This window comes from Dermacentor silvarum, chromosome 9 (assembly GCF_013339745.2).
Source record: "Dermacentor silvarum isolate Dsil-2018 chromosome 9, BIME_Dsil_1.4, whole genome shotgun sequence".
NCBI classification, from domain to species: Eukaryota; Metazoa; Arthropoda; class Arachnida; order Ixodida; family Ixodidae; genus Dermacentor; species Dermacentor silvarum.
The window spans coordinates 141,878,200-141,894,114 of NC_051162.1; positions in this window are offsets into that span (position 1 = coordinate 141,878,200).

A 15,915-nucleotide genomic window follows, 5' to 3' on the forward strand; every position below is an offset into this window, starting at 1 on the left:
TTCACCTGAAAGGCGAAGCATCAATTGCGATAGCAAATTTGTAGAGAGCTATACGGAGTAATGATAGTAGCTTTATCAGCTGTATAAACTTGGACATGCAGCAGCACCGGCAACACGCAGAACTAATGTCGACGCCGTCGGCGTTTTGCCCGCGTTCGCACAAAATGCGTGCGGCGTTGCTGACTGTTGCCGGAGCTTCTGATATGGTGATGATAAGTGGTTCTTGAGGGAAAGGGAAAGGTTGGCGCTATCTTCTGCAGCCCTTGAGGGAGCACGGCTCAGCGCCAATTCTGATATAAACAGGCACTTGGTGCCGCAGCTAAAAGTCACCTCCCTTCCCTCCCCCCCCCCCCCCGCCTTTCGCGCGTCGGAAGAAGGCGCGTTTGCTCTACATATATTAAGGTGATTGTAAAGGAGGAAAGAGACGCCTACTTCTGCAGCCCTTAAGGAAGTACGGCGCAGAACGCGCGTTTGTTCTCCGCCGTGCGTTCACTCCCCGTGAAAGAGCGCGTCCCTCGCCCCCTTTCACTCGCACATACAGCGTTCGGCGGCGCGCGGCGACGATTTCATCTCCATTGACGTCATACGGAACCTCACGGCAACGGCGACGCCGACGGCAGAAATCTGCTTTGGAGTGTCCATATAATTGCTATCGCAATAAAACATATTAACAAAAGGGATGCGAGCGGTCGCTGCTGCCAGGTTAGTATTGACCACAAAGACGGTCATACACCCTCACCTGGCTTAATGGACTCCTGCACTGTGACCTCCACTAACCTCCGAGTTGAACGAACTGCGATCCATTGAATTCTTTGCACACGTGGTATTCTTTGTGTTTGTAGGCAGGCGTATTTTATACAAATTCTATGAGGGTGTGTGAAAAAAGTGAAATAAAATATAAAATAAATGAAAGATTGAATGACAAGATTAAGTAATAAACAGCAATATAATCTCGAATTAATGCTGCGGAAATATGCATATCCGTACATAAGCATGCATTATATATATATATATATATATATATATATATATATATATATATATATATATATATATATATTGTTACGGTTAATGTTGAACCGGCTTTATTTAGAGGACGAGGTTGATGGTGAAGTAAAGATGGCGTCCAGAGGTTGCGCCTAAAACCCCTATATATAAAAAGTAGCGCCATCCACTTCCCTCCTCCTCCGTTCCACTATCGCGCTCGACGCGACCAGCGCGATCGAGGCGCGATATCGACAGTGGCGCCGCCTGCGTCGGGCCTGCCTTGGCAGACGACAGCTAAGGCCTCATTCACACAGCCGTCAAACGCTCCGTCACGTCACCCTGACGTCAAAAAGTTGCAGTGGCTTAGCTCGGCTATGCCAGGATATACGTAGCGTTAGCAAAGGTTCAGCTGATTATTCTTAGCTTTCCTGGTTGTCTAGATTGTCAAGGATTAGCTTGATTGTCATGCTTACTGCTGCTCCAATGACACACACAATGACACACTACTCAGCGGCGTCAAGTCTTTCATGTGCCATGGTCTTTCGCACACGTCGCACACATATCCAAACGGATTGTTTACGAAGTCCGTCTGGAAGGTCCGAGTCGCACTGGCGCTTTCGCTGAGTTTCACAGTATATTCAGTCGATCGGCGAGCCTTGACGTCATCGACGGCGTTTTGTTGTTGCTGCAGGGGTGGTCGGGCACGTCGCTCAGCCTCCTGGCGACGCCGCTTTGCTAGACGTTCGTCCCTTTGCTCCAGTGTCTCCGCAGCACGTTTAGCCTTCTTCTGTTCATTCCTCCTACGCTCAACCGCTAATTTCCAGGCAACTACTTCGGGATCCGATGAGTCAAGCTTCTCCGTTCTTCTGCGCTGTTGAGCAGCATTTGCGCTCTCCTTCTCCATGGCTATACCACACTGGCAAACGCCAGTGTGGTATAGCCATGGAGAAGGAGAGCGAGAAGGAGAGGAGAACCCCCCCCCCCCCCCCACGGCCTCTCGCGCGTCGGAAGAAGGCGCGTTTGCTCTACATATATGGTGATTGTAAAGGAGGAAAGAGACGCCTACTTCTGCAGACCTTAAGGGAGCACGGCGCAGAACGCGCGTTGGTTCTCCGCCGTGCGTTCACTCCCCGTGAAAGGGCGCGCCCCTCGAACCCTTTCACTCGCACATACAGCGTTCGGCGGCGCGCGGCGGCGATTTCATCTCTATTGACGTCATACGGAACCTCACGGCGACGGCGACGCCGACGGCGACGCCGACGGCAGAAATCTGCTTTTGAGTGTCCATATAATTGCTATCGCCAGGGGCGTAGCCAGAAATTTTTTTCGGGGGGGGGGGGTTCATCGGCCCGACCAGGGGGGGGGGGCAAGCGTCTGCTTTCCTCTACGTGACGTGATCGATAATAAATATCGGTAGTTTAAGTAGTTTAAGCACACTCTATGCATGTATACCCCCCCCCCCCCCCCTCGCGCGTGTGTGTGCTAGAGCACTGCACGGGCTCGGGCTTACCCGAAAGCCCGGGCCGGGCCGGGTAGAACTGTTTTTTCACGGCCTCGGGCCGGCTCGGGCCGGCTCGGGCACGGCGTGTGCCTTTTGACCTGGGCCCGGGCCGGGCTCGGGCTTTCTGGTGGTGTGCATGTAACGTGCAGTGAGTTATTCTCGGGCGACTCAACTCTGAAAAACATTAGTTTTCGGTCTCGGGCCGGGTTCGGGCCGGTTTCGAGTCGGGCTCGGGCCGGCCTCGGGCCTAAGGTAAAGGGGTGGCGGGCCGGGCGGGTAACGTAGATTATTTCCGGACCCGGGCCGGGCCCGGGTCTCGCCATAAAAGTTTTGATCGGGCTCGGGCGGGCCACCCAACGTAATAACGGGCCCGGGCCGGGCCCTGGCTGAAAAAATCGGCCCGTGCAGTGCTCTAGTGTGTGCTTGTGAAGAAATTAAGTGAAAAGTAATGTAAGCTCAGTAAAATGCAGTAAGTACGACAGGTACAGTGGGCGTTTGGAGCAACCGTCTCTGATCGCGCCACTGAATGGACCAGTCTTCGAAAACGCATCATTGAGACGACCCGCCCGATCGGAGAAGGCATCATTAATTGTAAATTTCCGTTAAGCGTAGATGGCGTCGTCCTCGTCGGGGCGAAGTGCGTTTCACAGGTCAAGGACGGCTATACATGTGAAAATGCACGTGTTACCAGGCTATACCTACTCCCATAGCAATAGCTTGTTGGCTGCGTCTTTGCGCTAGAAAACTTAAATACGCGCAAAAACGAGTAATGCTTTTTTTTACGAAGCTTTCGTCGCCTTGCATTTCCTGCGGCAAGTGCATGGGCCGCTGTGTCTTCCGCTGTGTGCGAGCGTGCAGCCGTCATTTGCCTTTACGTCAACAGATTCAGAATTGTACAGAATATTTCACCACACTGCATAGTTATGGCATTTGTACGCATTTTAAGTAGTGCGTGCGAGTCATTTCTGCTTCACTTAGGCCGGTGCAAACAGGAAGCGGCCTTGTACCTCACAGAATCTCGACTCATTGGTGTACTAGTGATGCAGGAATGAACTCCGGTCTTGTTCAGTGCATAGTGCACATAATCAATTTCTCAGGACGCGTGAACTCCGACGAGAACTGTCAGCGCCTGCAACAACAGTTTACTTACGCTGTACTGCGCACAGCAGTAATCCATGCTTGTCGGCTGTCTGTTTCGTGCATTCTGTTGCGAGTCGGTGGAATTTCACTGCTGGCATCAACCCTTTCGTGTGTACATTGCTGGTTTGGGATTCCACAACACAACAGCAACTACCAGCCTTTCGTAATTGCTGGTTTGGGATTCAGCAACACAACAGTAACTACCAGCCTTCCGTAGGGGCGCAATCGCAAACGAGAGACGTTTTGCGCTGCAGACTATGGCTACGTTCACACTTGGGAAGCGGCAAGCGGGTGGAGAGGCCAAAGCGGCCGGAAAGGCCAAAGTGGCCGGAAAATCTTTTCCGCGCATGTCCAAGTTCACATTTGTTTTGCTACCACCGCGGCCGCCGCTGCCGCTTTCGTCCACATCCATCTATAGTCTGTGTACGTTTGTCGGCGTGGTGGCGCTCATTATCGCATTATTTCGAGCGGTATGTTCATTCACTGACCCACCCGTCATCAAAAGTGATCATCTTGCGCAATTTCGCGTGTCATCTGCGACCTTCGGTAAGTTCCTCGTTGGCGTTCTGTAATTCTCCTCACACGGGCGTGGTAGCGCTGTGTCACAGGTTGCTGCCTAGGCGTGATTATATTTCTTTAATAGCTTTTATTTACAAGTTGTAATAACATTTCATCATTTCGTATTATTTTCGGCGCCTCCAGGACACGAAAGCGGCAACGGGAACACCAAAGCTAAAACCCGGGCTGGCCCTTTGTGTTGAGGCTCGCCGAAGCCTGCGCGTCCTACGTGAGACCTACGCTCCCAATCTATCGTCGCGACGAGAAAAGCACCCCGCGACTTCTGCAACATACCATGCACGTGCGAGGAGAATTATGGAGCGCCAACGAGGAATCTGCCTAACTATTGTCTGTCATGGAAATGGAAGAAGAAATGGCTTTTATACTTCTACCTACTTGTTTTCTAGAAATGGACATTGAATAAACGGAAGACAAGAAAACCTCGGAAACGGCAGTGGTGGGTTCACCTGGCTTTGCTAAAGTGTAAGAAGTTGGGTCACGCCAAGGCTTCGTTGCCGCACCTCCGGTCGCGCGACGTTCAATACTATCGCGAGTATTGCTGACAGTACGTTTTAGTACTTCTCTTGTCGTAGAGCAAGGGGTGGTTCTTGATCGCGTCGATCAGCATTGCAGCCTACACTTTTGGTGCCATGTTCAATGTTACGACCGAAAGTTTACATGCTAGTGTAGCTTCCGGTCGACCAGAACGACTTTCCGCCACGTTTCCGCTTCGCCATGGCGAAAAAATCGGTCCGAGACCAATTTGGCTCGCCGCCTGTTTTTCTGCCTGTTTTGCCGCTTAGGCGGGAGGATTATTGCAAGATTTTGCCGCTTCCGCCAGCTTCGAGACCAAGTTCCTACGCGAACGCGGCCTAACCGGCACCTGAAGGGAAGCGGCGGAAATGTATACCGGAAATTTCGACCACCTGGGGACGTTAACGTGCACCTAAATCTAAGTAAACGGGCCTCGAGCATTTTCGGCTTCATCTAAAATGCGGCTGCCGCATTTGTTGCTTCATTTGTTGCGCATTTGTTGCGCATTTGTTGTTTCAGAATGCGGCCGCCACATTCGCGCCCAAAACCTCACAGAGTGTCAAGGCCTTGACAAACACCCCGTGACAGTTTTTTTTTTCATATGCAGACATGATTCGCTGTAAATTACCAACCCAAACGGAAGCGCCCAGGAATGAAAGTGTGAAAGTAGCACCGGTTTCTTGAAATATGTCAGCGCGAAGCGATGAGAGCAAAGGGTGGGTTAGTGGGGGGGGGGGGGGGGCAAACAATTTCTGGGGAGGTTTGAACCCCCCCCCCCCCCCCCCCCCTTGGCTACGCCACTGGCTAACGCAATAAAACGGAATCACAAAAGAAATGGCACAAAGCGCAGTCTGCGGAGCCAAACTGGACGTCAATACACGGAGGCTGGCTGCCGCGGCGTTGGCTGCGCACGGCACCTATCCAAGCCGAGCGTACCGCGTGCAAAGTCCTGCGGAGAAGCATACGTTCAGGTAGAAGAGCGCGGTTAGGAAGCATGAAGGTAGCATGCCGGCTTCCTAAGCGTGAGGAAGCATCAAGGAGGCCCTAACTTAGTGCCCCTTAGTAAGGGACGTTCCAGAATTGACGCCAGGTCGCCTTACAGCGCGTAAGACGTCCTTAGTAAGGAAAGGATCGTTTCAGAATCCGGGCCTAAGCCTACGTTCACACTTGGGAAGCGGCAAGCGGGCGGAAAGGCCAAAGCGGCAGGAAAATTTTTTCCGCGCCTGTCCAAGTTGTTCACATTTGTTTTGCTACCGCCGCGGCCGCCGCTGCCGTTTTCGTCCAGATCCATCTCGTATGCGTACGTTTGTCGGCGTGGTGGCGCTCATTATCGCATTATTTCGAGCGGTATGTTCAGTCTTTGACCCACGTACCGTCATCAAAAGTGATCATTTTACGCAACGTCGCGTGTCATCTGCGACCTTCGGTAAATTCCTCGTTGGCGTTCCGTAATTGACCTTTTGCAAAATAGTTGTGCGCATGCGCGAAAAAACAGCTCGCTAGGCGCGCCCTCTACTTGGATGGAAAACAAACCGCTGCCCGCCGGCCGGGCAGGCTTGAATACTAAGAGGCGACTGATGTGGATGCGTTTTCAGCAATGCCAACTCATTATTGTGTTGCTTACGGCTGCACGAATTACTTTTATGGCAAAAATAAGGTTACTTCTTTTAGATTTCCGAGCAAGAATAAGGCGGCCAGGAGAGCAGCATGAATTGCGGCTATCAGACGCCTGAATCCCGACAGTTCGGCATGGGAACCGAAAGAACACTCGCGCATTTGCAGCGCGCATTTCATCGCAAGTTTCTTTCTTTTTTTCATTTATTCTCGTTAACACCTTTTGTCATAGATGACAACGTCCTTCTTCCATCCTAGGCCGGCCGTCTAACTTCGTGAAGCACCCTGATTACGTTCCGACGGTCTTCACGTACATGCGTACTCCTGGCGACGCTGCTGTGCGACGACACGGCCGCTGGTTGAAACGGCAGCAGATCGAGTTTAAGTGCGCTGTTCACGTAGTTTGTTGTTGTTGCACATGTACACAGAACTCGCGGGTTCGCGCGCAGTTTTCCGTGATGCTTTTCATGGGTGCGCACAGCAACAGCAGATAATTTGTGCGCGAGGCACGACGCTTACTCAAGCTGAGTGACACGGCCAGTAATACCGCTATCACACGGGCTCTTTTAATCGCGATCAACGCCGATCCATATCAGATTTTTTTGATCGCGATCAACAGTGGTCGCCGTTACGCGGTTGAAACTAATACGGATTGAGTTTGATGCTAACGTCAGCCAAATCGCGATCTCAGCCAGACCACAATGCGCAGATCACGTTCGTTTTGATCCCGATTAAAGCCTGGCCGCGATTAAATCTGACCGTGTAGCAGCAGCTAATACTGATGAAACCTAATCCGGATCGGTGTTGATCGCGATTAAAAGTGCCCGTGTGACAGCGGTACGACACAAGCATTTTTAACACGAAAGTGTTTTATGCCGGGGTCCACCAAGACTTCACTGACGTATTTCCGTCACGGAAATACGTCAGCTTACAATGTACACGAACATAATACAAAGAAAGAAACCAGAAGAAAAAGTTCCACAAACTTGCAAAATTTGGAAATCGAACCCACGACCTCTCGGTCCGCGACGATATATCGCCGAGCGTTTAACCCATTGCGCCACAAACGCATTTGCAGAGAGCTACACAGACGCGCCTTATATATCTAACACTCCTCCGTGTACCCGCGCTCTTGCTCGGGGCGGTGCCGCCGCCTACGAGCAGAAAAGAGAAGTACTGCATTATGACACTAACGCGCACCGACAGTGAACGCTTCGGTGGTCTCAGCACTACGACGCCTCCATGCCAGCATTCGAAGGGACGCTGGCATCAAGAAGCACTACCAACGCCACCTAGGTGGCGTTCACCGTACTCAGCACAGCGGAGCGTGGCCTCCGCAATTAGCTCTGAAAATGTTTCTGAAGTTGATCGCGGAGGCTGCAATTACGACGCGCTGTACGCGCTGATTTGACTCGGTGACGATTCAGTTACGTGCTTTGTCTTGCGCGTTGTATTAGTGTGTCAGTTACGTGCTTCGTCTTTCGCGTTGTGCTAGCGTGTGCAGCGTAGTGCAGCTTCCATATGCACGACGGTTGCTCATGGTCATCGACGTTGGTAGTCGTGATGTAGGAGACGTGCCACCAGGCGTCAGCGTGGGTGCATCAACGCCTAAGGGCGCTTTAGCCACAAAACACCAATAGACATTATATATCAATGTTCAATAAACATTACACTACTTCTGTGAAGACACGTTTCACTTTCGTGTTCTATACCGATTCCTATATAAGAGGGATCAACCACATTTTTTTTTATTATTTTGGAACTCATTCGCGTCATGTCAAGCTTTGACGTAAACGCCGCTCTTCATGGTGAGCATGCCGCTCGAACCAGCCCAAAGCGCGAATCGCCTGTTTTCAATTTCATCATCACATTGCGAATCTAGCCTTCTTCCTTCAAGGCCCAGCCCCGATGCGCCTGGCGAACGTTGTGCGTGCTGGAATGCAGGTATCGCCAAACGTCGTCGATTGTCACTTTGCACTGCGAAAAATCGCCTGTCCATCCAATCTCCGAAAAGGAGAACGGGATTGTATCTTCCTCGATCATCGGCAAAGGCGTGCAACAAGAAGCACGACTTTAAATCGATCAGAAAAAGAAAGGCGCCAGCGAACAATGGCTTCCGCAAGGCAGCACGGCAGCTCAGGCACTGTTTTCCATCCAAGTATGTTTCGGCCGCTGCTCAGGTAGAGGGCGCGCACTATTTTGAAAAATGTGTGGTTGATCCCTCTTATATAGGAATCGGTATAGAACACGAAAGTGAAACGTGTCTTCACAGAAGTAGTGTAATGTTTATTGCACATTGATATATAATGTCTATTGGTGTTTTGTGGCTAAAGCGCCCTTAGGCGTTGATTAGAGTCACTGGAAAAACAGAGTACCGCAAAGGTACGCGGCATGCCGGCAACATTGGGTGGCGGCGGCCATGTTCCTTCCAGACCGCCGACGCGCTGTAGCGGTGCCAGCGTGCATTGAGTAGCGTTGACTTAACTGGCGGATTTCCCCCCTAGATTTCGAGTCCCGTTTCACGAAACTGGATTATTTTTGTGTTTTTCTTCAAATGGATGCCACAAGTGACATCAGGATATCGACGGAAATGAACGTACTGCGCGGTAAGCGACGGAACGTATAAAATGTGCGGCGATGGTTCCGATGCTCTACGTGTCGCTTTTGGACTTCGTCTTGCGTCAAGTGCTATGTGCAGAGCTGCTGCAAACATACTTGTATGCGCCCAGTGAATTCGCTTGAAACGTCTTTTACATGAAAACTGGGCCCTGAGGTTGTGTTTGCGCTAAAAACGCAGCTTGACAGCCGATGGAATATGCAGTGGGTGTTCAGGTTGCCTTCATAGTGCTCGTTCGGGTCCTTTCGAAGTACAAAAGCAAGCAAATGTAAACAGCTTACTGCTGCGCTTGTTTATCTGTATAATCGGAGCGAAGTGTAAGCAGTAATTTTTATGTAGATTTATAAAGTTGCCTGTCACGTATCAGTGATAAAACGCCAGCAGCCTCTGCAAGCAAACTTTGCGTCTTGCGGCTACTGGCGTGTTTGCGAATGCGTGCTTGTAATGTTCTCGTCGATTTGTGAAATAAGCTCTCTGAAGGTAACGTTGTAAACGACTGGTTAACAGCTTTTAATTCACGCGAAACTCAAGCAGGTATCCGCATACGGCTATAAAGAATGTGTGCGAATGTTTTTTTTTATACCTTTGATAATGTCAACCTTTTAGCGCACTTATTTCCAATCTGTTACTGTGTTCTGGAGTATTGTGTTGACATTGCCAGCACTAAACAGTGGTGCGGTTTTCCTATATTTATTTTCGATCATACTCCTTTTATTGTATACCCTTTATGTGAATCGGATCATTAACACAAAAAGACGTTTTCGAAAAAACAAGTTGCGAAGACACGGTAAAAACTAGGTTTCTGAAACGGAATTGTAACATTGAGCACTTCTATGTTTTAAATGATGTTCTTGTCGCTGCACTCACGGCATAAAAATATGTATGAGGCTGTTTATAGAGGTGCTGTGCCAGTTGACAAGCATTCGTAATCATGCTGTAGCAGGTTTGCAATAAAAATTACTATTTTACAGCCTCCCTGTATAAGGGACACCATACCATTTGTCCCCGAATTGCTTCATGCTGTCAGCAAAATTCCCATTTTCAGAACAGCATGCAGTCACAAAGTAAGATGTGGAGGCAAGCAACATATTTATTTCACAACAGTCACAACAACAATTTATTTCGTCAAGCATGACAACAGCATACCGTCTTCCGATTCGACTCTTGGTTTCTCAATATCATCAGGAATGAAATGGTCCTATAGTTTGTCCATGGAGAAAACAAAGAAAAATAGGAATGTTAATAAACCTACCCTGTGACAGTGCTTAAAATATCTAAAGTGTAAGTGGTCGCAAAAAAAAAAAGAGTTAGGAAATCTATAGAAGACATTTTGAAGCAACATTTTCTGTGTAGACCTGGTGCTTGTTTAAAACACGTTATTCATGGGAACCGCCTCCTTTTACTTTGTAGCACAACATGCTCACTTGAAATGCATGTTTGTTGTTTCCATCGAGCCGCGCGAATCAAGCACTGCAGCTTGCTTGACATGTATGTACGTTTTCTTCAAACGCGGCGCGCAAACCGAATGAAACAGTGGAGAGCTTGCTAGAAAGTTCGTAGTGCGATGTTTTCAACTTGAAACATAGGTACTGGGCAATTTTCAATAGCGCAAAACAAAGCGAGCCGCGCGAACCGAACAGTTTACTGGAAACAATAGCGCAAAGCACAGCGGGCCTCGCGAACCGGAGACCTTACTTGAAAGATAGGTACTGGGCGATTTTCAATAGCATGAAACAAAGCGAGCCACGCGAACAGAACAGCTCACTCAAAACCACGTGTGCTAGCTACATAGTGTTCAATAGCCGCACCCAGAGCGATGAGCGTGAACTGGACAGGTAAAGTTTAGCGGTCACACGCAAGTACAGTCACTTGAAAGCAATAACTGTCCAGCAAACTAGTTATTCAAGAAACTTACCTCGCACAAGCGGGTGTTCTTCGAGGGCGCGAAGTTTTTGCGGCCAATTCTGTGGAGCCACGCAGAACGACGTTCACCGTCGTCCTTCCAGCACGGAATAGAGAAAAATGCCTTCCCGGACTCCGTTCGGTTGCTACACCCGAAGGCGCCGCAGCAAGCAGGCATGATGATGGGTTATTTCTGACGCCTGTGTTCGCAAGCGCAACGCAAGCGTTGAACGAAACGGCGAAGTGCTCCCCGTGCGCGGTGCGTGCGCTACGGGTTCGACATGCCAACTGAAAGGGCTTGGAAGAAATATGGCGGCAAAAGGTCACGTGACACGAGCGCCCCAATCACCGGTGGCCGCGGCAGGAGGCGGCGCGCGGAAAACAAATGCGATACTCTAAAATTTTTCCAGTGACTCTAGCGTTGATGCACCCACGCTGACGCCTGGTGGCACGTCTCCTCCATCACGACTACCAACGTCGATGACCATGAGCAACCGTCGTGCATATGGAAGCTGCACTACGCTGCACACGCTAGCACAACGCGAAAGACGAAGCACGTAACTGACACACTAATACAACGCGCAAGACAAAGCACGTAACTGAATCGTCACCGAGTCAAATCAGCGCGTACAGCGCGTCGTAATTGCAGCCTCCGCGATCAACTTCAGAAACATTTTCAGAGCTAATTGCGGAGGCCACGCTCCGCTGTGCTGAGTACGGTGAACGCCACCTAGGTGGCGTTGGTAGTGCTTCTTGATGCCAGCGTGCCTTCGAATGCTGGCATGGAGGCGTCGTAGTGCTGAGACCACCGAAGCGTTCACTGTCGGTGCGCGTTAGTGTCATAATGCAGTACTTCTCTTTTCTGCTCGTAGGCGGCGGCACCGCCCCGAGCAAGAGCGCGGGTACACGGAGGAGTGTTAGATATATAAGGCGCGTCTGTGTAGCTCTCTGCAAATGCGTTTGTGGCGCAATGGGTTAAACGCTCGGCGATCTATCGTCGCGGACCGAGAGGTCGTGGGTTCGATTTCCAAATTTTGCATGTTTGTGGAACTTTTTCTTCTGGTTTCTTTCTTTGTATTATGTTCTATGACGTATTTCCGTGACGGAAATACGTCAGTGAAGTCTTAGTGGACCCCGGCATAAAACACTTTCGTGTTAAAAAGGTCAATTCTCCTCACACGGGCGCGGTAGCGCTGAGTCACAGGTTGGTGCCTAGGCGTGATAACATTTTTAAATAGCTTTTATTTACAAGTTGTAATAACATTTCATCATTTCGTATTTTCGGTGCCTCCAGGACACCAAAGGGGCAACGGGAACACCACAGCTTAAACCCGGGCTGGCCCTTGTGTTGGGGCTCGCCAAAGCCTGCGCGTCCTACGTGAGACCTACGCTCCCAATCTATCGTCGCGACGAGAAAAGCACCCCGCGACTTCTGCAACATACCGTACACGTGCGAGGAGAATTATGGAGCGCCAACGAGGAATCTGCCTAACTATTGTCTGCCGTGGAAGTGGAAGAAGAAATGGCTTTTATACTTCTACCTACTTGTTTTCTAGAAATGACCAATGAATAAACGGAAGACGCGGACACCTCGAAAACGGCGGTGGTGGGTTCACCTGGCTTTGCAAAAGCGCGATAAGTTGGGTCACGCCAAGGCTTCGTTGCCGCACCCCCGGTCGCGCGACGTTGAATACTATCTTGAGTATTGCTGACAGTACGTTTTAGTGCCACTCTTGTCGTAGAGCAAGGGCTGGTTCTTGATCGCGTCGATCAGCATTACAGCCTACACTTTTGGTGCCATGTTCAATTTTACGACCGGTTGTTTACATGCTAGTGTAGCTTCCATTGAAGCAGAACGACTTTCCGCCGCGTTTCCGCTTCGTCATGGCGAAAAAATTGGCCCGAGACCGATTTGGCTCGCAGCCTGTTTTTCTGCCTGTTTTGCCGCCCAGGCGGGTGGATTTTTGCAAGATTTTGCCGCTTCCTACAGCTTCGAGACCAAGTGTCTCGCGTAGTCTAAGATCCTGCGCGAGCGCGGCCTAACCGGCACTTGAAGGGAAGCGGCGGAAATGTATACCGGAGATTTCGACCACCTGGGGTCTTTAACGTGCACCTAAATCTAATTAAACGGTCCTCGAGCGTTTTCGCCATCAACTAAAATGCGGCTGCCGCATTTGTTGCTTCATTTGTTGCGCATTTGTTGCTTCAGAATGCGGCCGCCACATTCTCGCCCAAAACTTCACAGAGTGTCAAAGCCTTGACAAACACCGTGACAGTTTTTTCCATATGCAGACATGATTCGCTGTAAATTACCAACCCAAACGGAAGCGCCCAGGAATGAAATTGTGATAGTAACACCGGTTTCATGAATTATGTCAGCGCTTAGCGACGAAAACAAAAGGGTGGGTAAGGGAGGGGGGGGGGGGTTTGCGGAAAAAATTTCGGGGGGGTTTGAACCCCCCCCCCCCCCCCCCCCTTGGCTACGCCCCTGGGCCTGGGAACATACAGACGGACAGGATGCCGCACATAGCCCACCTTGACGTGGGATGGGATAGAGTCGGTTTCAAAAACTACTTTAACACACCGTGATCGGCTGAAACGATGGATGTCGACTATCCTGGCCGTAGTATTGATGAGTCCGCAGGTTGCTGTCAGTTATTTCAGGGTCTACATCTGTAATAACTCCAGTGGAAGTCCGTTTTCCATGAGAGAGATAGGGGCGGACCGGCATACCGCCTAACACTCCAATTTCTTTCAGCTTGTCCACCGACGCCTGAGATTTCACATCTACGGTAAGGACATTCTTCCATGCGTTGATTCTGACCTCTTGGACTTGTCCCGGAATGACCTGGTCGAAAAATTGGGTCAACCGCTGTCTGTTAATGGTATTTAAATTAGCCGTCTCCGTTGTGGCTACGAAAGCCACAGAAAATCCGTCAGGTGCGTCAACATTCTCTGTAGGCAACTCCCTCGCTGCTGATGTCTGGCGCAACACGCCAGGTTTGTCAACAGTCTTTGTAGTCGACTCACCAGCTGTTGATGTTCGGCGCAACTTCCTTTCAGGCGGCGCGATTCAACAGGCTTGAAGCTGCTACTGTCGGAATCCATCTCAGTCACCGTGGAGTCATCCGCCGAATCTGGAAGCTCCACGTCGGTGACGGCCGTAGCAAAGAAGGCACTAGCTGGCCGAGCAGCAGTTTGGTCGACTGCGTCGACGGGAAGCTGCACGGGACGTGTGCCCGCCATCCCGAAGGATGACGCGATCACTGTGTACACACAATATTAAAAAACTACAGAAAAGTGGAACAGCCGAAAACACAGACGCTCTCTATCGCCACTTCTTCCCGACGAATAAAAATTTTTCGACGAATAAAAATTAATAAGGAAAATGCACAGATAGACTAGGGAGATTTACAAATAGCGCAACCACGCGTCTTTTCTTACCCAAATGCCCTCACTCTGTTTGCGCTGTTATTTCGTTCCTTTTTGCGTTGTTTTCTAAGCCAGGTGGTTTTCTTTAACTTGTAAGTTGGTGCCTTTCTCTCTCCTATTAAAGACATCAGTTCGTAGTCTGATGCGATGATTTCACCATCACTGAAAAAGTGTTCGTTCGGGCACTTGATCTGGAAATGAAGACGTCGGCAATCTTAATCAAATTGATTTTGTGGGACAGTTCTTTGTGGGCGTGAAAAAATTGCCAGGTGGTTCAAACGGGCTTGTCCAGTTGTCGACCGCAAGTACACTTTCAGTCGCTGAAGGCAAGAAAAGGACCTCTCGGATGTGGTCGACGAGACCGGTATGGCCAACGCAATTTCTTTAGCTTGGCAATTTCCGGCAAAAGGTTTCGCAGGTGTTCGCGCTTGCCCCCCTTAAACATGTGCACGACGTCCCCAAATGTGTGCAATGATGCCGACCTTTGCTCGCTGAAAAATGTCAATCAGCATATCTCTGCGAAATGAGGCGTCCTGGTTCAAGGTCGTCACCGTAGAATTATGTTATATATGCTTCGTCTTCCTTCCCTATGGCAAGCTGCTCAATGTGGAACTTTGCTGAAACATGAGAATAAAACAAGAGAGAAAGAGAAAGAGAGAGAGAGAGAGAGAGAGAGAGAGAAAGAAAATATCAGGTGGATACCTGTTGTTTAAGGAAGACAGCACTGTGTCCAGTACTTCATAGAACCTCTGGCGGTACATGTCACTCGCTCATGGAAACACGTGAGCTGAGGAACCTTTTTTGATAGCGGCGTGGAGTCTTCTTTCGCCTAGCGGCTAGAACACACGGGTCCTCAACTTCTACTTTTCCTGCCTCTGCCATACATATGTGGGTCACGCGCTTCATTTTGGAGTTAATCTGCGCCGAGTTCAAGCTTGGGCCAGCCGAGATGGCTGGTCCCTTCGCGTGCGCTGTCTCCCCGCGCGCCTAGTGTTATGTTTCCGCTGGTGCTTATACGATCGAAAATACGCTTCCCTTTCAGCGTCAGACGGGTTTTGGCGAAGTACCGATGAGCGCGAGGTGCCCACTATTGGTTTTGTCGTTGGTGCTCATGCTGTGTTTGTAGCCGGTGCACATTGCAACGTCCGCAGCCGCGGTAGAAGCGAGCTCGACGCCTGTTTTCAATTTGTCCTTTGACAGCAATTGTATTGACACCCCAGGCAAATTTTCGCTCTCATCGTCGCCGTGATATTCCGTATAATGTCCAAAAGTCGTACGAGTGAGCGACCCATACACCACGGGTGCGAGGAAAAAGCCCGTAACGCTGAGCCGTAACACTTGATGGACATGATCTTCACACGCGCTCAATATTCGGGTTAGTTGGAGGTCACGTGATCAAATGCGCGCATGGGGAGGAGAGCACGCGTCTTCTCATCTAGCCCTGCCGCAGCTGCAAATTACTGTGTGCGGTTGACGCTTACGCGGCCCGCGTGCATGCCGTATCCACTTGCTGGTAATCATTGGGGGGGTGCAATCACAAAGGGCGAGCAGGGATGGCTGCTAACTTCATGCGCGCTGTCTTCCTTCTTAGGCTGTTTTTCCGCGCCCGAAGTGTTGCAGATCGCATAGC